We start from the raw sequence: 7,584 nt of genomic DNA on the forward strand, positions 1-7,584 counted from the left end.
GTTTTTTCGTGTGAGTATGTGAGGTCACAAAGAACGAAAAAAAGGAAAGCTTGTGGAAATGACCTGATGTTTATCATCAGTACTTTTTCTTATTTCAGTTGTACACTACGTCCTGATCAATCAGCGAGAGCCATTTACAGGAGGTAGGGTGTTTATGAACATTTTTGTAAACAACAAAATGGAATTATGACATACGGAACATGAGATAAGAATGAAATAAATGACAATAAGCAGAATTATTTATTAAAAAGCACAAACAAACCACCCCCAACAGCTGATGATCTTGGAAACCATCCCCAACAGCTGCCGTCTATTTATAAGTAAATTAGATGTCACTGGTTGAACAACTTATTACTTAAATCTGGACAACTTAAACAAATAAAGTTAACAAACGTTGGGGTCTAGGTTGATCAAAAAGCTTTTGCTTCTTATTTCTATGTAATTACCTGTGGCCATATGTTCATGTGTTTATTCCAAGTGAACTAAAATGCTTGTCGCTTGTGCGGTAAGATTTATCCGGTAGATGCGAATGGAAAGAAAATTCCATCATTCACGATCTTCAATGTATTCAAAAAGCGTGAAACAGAAAAAAAATATTCAAGACAGGTTGAAAGGCGTAGGTATAACAATTCAGAAGAATGAGTCTGTCTGAAGCCATTTGTTTGAAATGCAGATAACTGTTTAATTCTGATCTTCAGTTTTTGAGGTAATATTTTTTCCACAGCTCCTTCGATCTTCTGGCTTTCGTCCATATTTGCAATATTGAGCTTAGAACGTGGTCGAGAGGTCTGACATAAAAAATATAAGACATTATTGGCCTATTTATCAGGGAAAGTGTGGCCATTATCTTGTCAACCGTGCCTTACCGACAACTTATTTATATTTTTTTGTTCACGTCTACAATTAAAATTTCAGCCTATCAGCGACGTGAACTCAGATTGTGAATTCAAAATCAAGGAGGGTCCACCAGACACCCCTGATTGACATATAGTTTGGATTTTTTCTACTTTTCGCGGCCCTGTACCATGTAGTCTCTGGAAAAAAAGTAAAGTGAAAGTTTATTTTCTCAAAATATATTAAAATAGGCTATTCATTAATTCTCACAAATTTTGATTTATTTTGGGCTTTTATACGAGATAAAAAAACATAAATTCCTTTGCATCACTCTCATTCTTGTAGTTTTCATGTAGTTAACCAACTATTTGAATACATGGAATCACAGTCCCGATATTTACACTAATTGATTACGTAATGCCCGATGCGCGCGCGCAGAAATGGAGGTAAAAATGTAAACAAACCAAGCAGACATGGAGGAAAACGTTCAAAACAAACAAAATCCATAATAAAAACGTGGGGAAATTTAGGTTTCAACATTTATTCACAATATGTTTTAACCATGCTGTACTGGCACAATTTTATTCTAACATTCACACAAATAAAACATGCATTCAAAGTTTGACTTCTTTCGCGTAACGCTCAGATAAAAAAACTCGCACTATTTCTAGGTCCCTGAGTGTAAGTTTAAGGGAAAAGTATAACTAACAAAGAGAGTCAAAAGGTATATAAGACAGCACGGTGAAGGCTGTACCAATCCGGTAAACCAGCCCTACCAGTTTAACACTTGCTGTGAAAGTGAGAAATTATAACCGGAAAGGCTGTAACCGGTAATCAGCCCTACCAGCTTATTAACATTTGCTGTGAAGTTTTGGTTAGAGTTGAATTGGTGAGCTTTGTCCTTAAACTATGTCTGCTTTCAAATCTAAATGTGAAATACCAGCTCGACGAGAAAATAGACCAACCTGGTATAAAACTCACGTAAAGCTGAATGAAATTTTGAAGAGTCGTAAACCCGAAGTAATTTTAATTGGTGACTCCCTTGTGTCTAATTTGTCAAGGTACAATGCTGTATGGGACAACTACTTCACACCACTCAATACCACCAACCTTGGTATTGGTGGGGACAAGGTAGAAAATGTATTATGGCGAGCTTTAAATACCAACCTTCCATCATCCTGTAAGACTGTAGTCATTCTTTGTGGTACCAACAACCTACATAACAGTGTACCTAAAGACATTGCGAATGGTGTAACATCTATAGGTATCGCGCTTCGTAAGAAAAAAGCAAACTTGAGGATTATTGTGTGTGGAATTCTACCTCGTGATTTCCATATTTCCAACTTATGGAGAAAAATAGATGATGTCAACTGTTCTTTGAGTAAAATTTGTACAAAGAAAAACCTTGAGTTTTTAATGCCAGAAACGGATTGGGTATGTAGAGACAATACTCTAAATATGTCTCTGTACTATGGGGATTGCTTACATCTAGTCAAGAAAGGTAATGAAAAGTTGGCCTTATCTATTACTTCGGCCATCAAGATAAACGCTAGTAGGATAAATGTTTGCACTAGTGAACATAACTGTAAAAAGATGAACAATACAACCAAAATACCATTTATATTTCATGAATGTGATTATGTTCATCAACCTCCAGTAAGTGCACAAACTGAAATTCCTATTAGATACGAAAAAAGGCTGAAAAAGAAACGCGAAAAAACAGTAAAACTAAAAACTGTGAAACGAAAAACTAGTGAACCTACTCGTAAAAAGGTACCAACAACGACAAGTAATACGGAACTTAACAACTTGTTTCGTGATAAATTAACACAAGGTAAAAGGAAAAGGCAAACCAAAATTTTTAATTTTCATTTATTTTTTAACATAATTTTCTGTTTGTTTTTTATTAACTGTTCAATTTCAATTTTTGAAAATATTAAGCCTGAATTTGTAAATAGCACTATATTAAATAGTAAGACAATTTTACCTGTTCATAAATTATTATTCTCACCTTTTTATATTTATAATCAAACCTTTGACGGTTTGAAAGGAGAAAAAAACAGTATTAACCTGCAGAAAGAACTGGCCAATAACTATGCAAACATCTACATTCCTGAAAATATTTTTATATTTTTCGTCTTCATCATAGTTAACTTTCTTAAAGTAATGAGCTGTAGAAAGAGAAACTTATTGCTTGCATCAGCTGGTTGTTTCTTTCAAATTGCCATAGTTACACTTGTTGTACATAGTTATCACAATGAAGTTTGTAAATACTCCAAACTTGAGCGTTGTAACAAATCATCTTTCTTCGTGCCTGAATCTGTAGCTCTTTGTAACGAAATTACTAATAAGAACTTAGAAACTAACATCAAGTACTATATGTTGTCTTTTCTTGTTTTAAGCAGGAAAAACCAGACAAACTATCTTTGTTCATTGATTCTTCTTTCTGGTGACATAAGTCTAAACCCTGGCCCTCCTGTGGATATGACAACTGTGAATGAGGACTGGAACGTGTTCAAGAAGCGAGGGTTTCATGTGGCTCATGTCAACATTAATTCGCTTTTACCTAAAATTGATGAACTTAGGGCAATAGCATTCTCAACTAAAATAGCTATTATTGGTATAACAGAATCTAAACTAGATAATACTGTAACAGATTCTGAGGTATCTATTGAAGGCTATAACCTCCTTAGATGTGACAGAAACAGGCATGGAGGAGGTGTTGCTTGCTTTATTAGAAATGATATTTGTTACAATGCTCATAAGCGACTTTCAGAAAATTTGGAATGTGTCATGTTTGATGTTTTATTTCCTAAAACAAAGCCTTTCACTGTTGGAGTGTTTTACAGACCACCAGATCAAAATAATTTTGTCAATAATATTTCAGATGAATTTACTACATTAGATTTTGATGAGAAAGAATTCTATCTCTTGGGAGACTTTAATATCAATACTCTTTGTAATGGTAGAAGTATTTTTAAAATGAATAAGACAGCACTTAAGAGTGATCATGTCTCTGGATTGCAAAAGCAATATGTAGAATTTTGTTCGCTTTATGGCCTTAAACAATTGATTGTTGAGCCTACAAGGGTAACTTGTGCTACTGCAACAGTTATTGACCACTTTTTAACAAATTGTGTTGGTAAAGTTTCTCAAAGTGGAGTTTTAAATGTTGGACTATCAGATCACCAAATGATTTTCTGCACCAGAAAAGTCAAAAAAGTCAAGTTTAATACCCACAAACATATCAAATTTCGATCTTTTAAAAACTACACAAAGGAACAGTATCAGGGTCTCCTAAGGGATACAAACTTTCCAAATTATAATGAGTTCACGGACATTGATCTGGCCTACTCTGACTTTTTGACAAAACTAATGTCAGTAATAGATACTATAGCACCTACTAAAGAGGCCAGAATTAAATGCAACTCTCAGGAATGGTTTGATGGTGAGATTGCAGACAAGATTGCTACTAGAGATAAACTTTTTAAAAAGTTTAAGAAGTCAAAATTACAAATTGATTCTGACCTCTGGAATGAAGCAAAAAGTAATGTGCAAAATTTGATCAATAAAAAGAAAAAAGAATACTATAAAAACAAAATAACAGAAAACACAGGCAAGCCTAAGGAACTATGGAAGACTCTAAAGTCTATGGGACTTGACAACTCAAAGAAGTCAGTTCCGAACTACTGTCTAAAGGATGAGGATGCCTTACATTTTGATACAAAATCAAAACTAGAGATATTTAAGAACTTTTTCTCTGGTCTAGCAGATGGGCTGCTTCAAAATCTTCCTAAGCCCTCAAATAGATTTGGGATAAATGCTGTCATCTCATATTACAAATCGCTAAACATTGGAAACAAGATATTCAATTTTCAGCAAGTCTTAGAAGAAGATGTGCTGAATTTGCTGAATGATACTAGTACAACAAAAGCACCAGGACTTGATACTATATCTGGAATTTTCTTGAAGGATGGTGCTGATGTTCTCTGCAGACCAATAACTCAATTATGTAATCTTTCTATCTCACTGTCATCTTTCCCTAGTGAATGTAAGATAGCTAAACTTAAGCCACTATATAAGAAGGGATCAAGAACTGATCCAAAGAATTACCGCCCTATATCTTTGCTTCCTCTTTTTTCTAAAATTATTGAAAGAGTGGTCCATAACCAAACACAAGCTTTCTTAGACGAAAACAATATATTATTTAAATTTCAGTCTGGCTTTAGAAGCTGTCATTCAACAGATTTTTGTCTATCATATATACATGACAAAATTTCAAAAGGTTTTGATGCAGGCTTGCTGTCTGGTATGATCCTCATTGACCTACAAAAAGCTTTCGATACCATCAACCACTCCATACTTTTGGAAAAATTAGGAACTCTTGGATTTTCAAATGAAGTAATTCTTTGGTTCAGGTCTTACCTTGCAAACAGAACATTTTGTGTGGCAATAGATAACTTATCATCTAATCCAGGGAAACTGGAATGTGGTGTTCCCCAAGGTTCTATCTTGGGTCCACTTCTGTTCTTACTTTATGTAAACGATATGCCACAAGCTTTAGTACAATGTGATCTTTTTCTCTACGCAGATGATTCATGTCTCTTATTTCAACACAAAGACATAACTGAGATGGAAAATGCTCTTAATACAGACTTCAGTAATTTATGTGATTGGTTTGTGGACAACAAACTCAGCATACACTTTGGTGAAGATAAAACTAAGTCTATTCTTTTTGCCTCCAGGGGAAAAATTAAGAAAGCAGAAAAACTTAATATTTCCTACAATGGAGTAGAAATCAAGCAGCATACGAAAGTTGAATATCTTGGTTGCATCTTTGACCAATCACTGTCTGGTGAGTCAATGGCCTTACATGTGATTAACAAAATTAATGGCAAAATTAAATTTCTTTATCGTCAAAGCTCATTTTTTAACAAGGATCTGCGACGACTTCTTTGTAACTCTTTAATTCAACCACATTTCGACTATGCCAGTACTGTGTGGTATCCAAACCTGACAAAAGTTTTGAAAAAGAAGCTCCAGGTTGCTCAAAACAAATGTGTTCGCTTCTGTTTACAAAAAAGTAGCAGATCACATGTAGGTGCTACGGATTTTAAGGAAATAAATTGGCTACCAGTTGGCGAAAGGTTTAAAGTATGCGTAAACAATCATGCATATAAATTTTTTCAGAAAAAATGTCCTCTGTACATGTCTGATGTATTTATTCCATCAAGTCATAGAAGAGCTTCGACTCGTTCATCATTCCAGAGGCTTGAACAATCTTGTGTAAAAACATCCCAAGGTCAACAGTGTCTTTCCTACCTTGGACCCTCCTTATGGAATACTCTTCCTGAGGGTCTTAAAAGATCTAGTACTACAAACAGTTTTAAACACAACCTAAAAAAGCACTATTTTGATGTTATAACGAGAAGGGACTCAGATGATTTTGTGAATTAAATTCATATGATCTTTTGATAATCCTTTCGTTTTCGTTTTGCTTATCTTTTTTTCTATAAGGGTAAAAATGGACCACAATGGAAATCTCGCCTTGGCTTGTTTTGTGTTATCCAGCCATCAAACATATCAACACTCAGGAAAATTGCATTTAATTTTTTTTATATTTTTTATGATACATTTTAATATTATATATAGTTTATTATTTTATTTATTTGTTTTCAATTTCTTTTTCTCTGTAAATATTTTTAACGATTTTATAATGATGGCAAATATAACTTACTTACTTAACTTGCTCCGAGCACAGCATCGATGAGCAATCCTTTGAGTGCATACCTTATAGTCAGAAATTTTCGCGACAACTAATTTTCGCGATTTTTGGGCATTTTCGCGAAATTATAATGCCAATAAAAAAATTTAATTGATGAAATCGCGAAAATAAAAACCCGTGAAATATTTTCTTTTTTTCTTCATTTTTTAGAAGCAGACGTAAAATTTTCGCAACAAAATAATTCCGGTGATACCCAGTTTGATAAAACCCAGAAAAATTAAGAAAAAATGCACTTTTAAACACAATTTTAGAAGACGGTTTGCCTGTTAACCTAAATGACATTTTGTGTTATAAATCATTGATCTCCTTTTTTATTAAATTTCCTCTTTAAACTTTCCCGTCTAACTCTTACACCTATGAAACCTCTTCATAGATATTCTTTTATCCTTGGTGACATTTCTAACCAGATACCGATAAAAGACAGTATGGGATTTCGTTTCGACATTTTCCTGAACGTCAAAACCATAAGGCAAACGCGGAGGCAAGTTTGAAAGGTTGCACTATCCTCGCTTGATCAAAAATAAAGGTTCTTCCGCTACCTTATTGATTATAACATTGACCTTTTATGAAAAAAAGTTTCCTTTTACAAATGATATAATATCCAGGTACAGATTAGAGTAGAAAAACGTACTTAAGAATCATATTTTGTTTTTCCTCCACTCCGTAACTCTATGAAATTCGCGATTCAAGGCAACGAATCGCAAAAAAAAATTGTGAAATTGTCCAAAAAATTTTATCGCGAGATTAAAATTACGTGAAAATTTCTGACTATATATAAGGTATATTGTTTTAAATTGTGTGATTTTTTATTATTATAATGACATTCCAAGACCTCCTTGAGCAAAACAATCAACACCTATCATGAAGTTAATTCTCACAAAACACATTGACATGATCATTGGGGAAATATTTTCCGTGATTCTGCATATTTTTTACTTTGACTTATATATGTCATAAATTTGGAT

This window comes from Hydractinia symbiolongicarpus, chromosome 9 (genome assembly GCF_029227915.1).
Source record: "Hydractinia symbiolongicarpus strain clone_291-10 chromosome 9, HSymV2.1, whole genome shotgun sequence".
In the NCBI taxonomy this organism is placed as follows: Eukaryota; Metazoa; Cnidaria; class Hydrozoa; order Anthoathecata; family Hydractiniidae; genus Hydractinia; species Hydractinia symbiolongicarpus.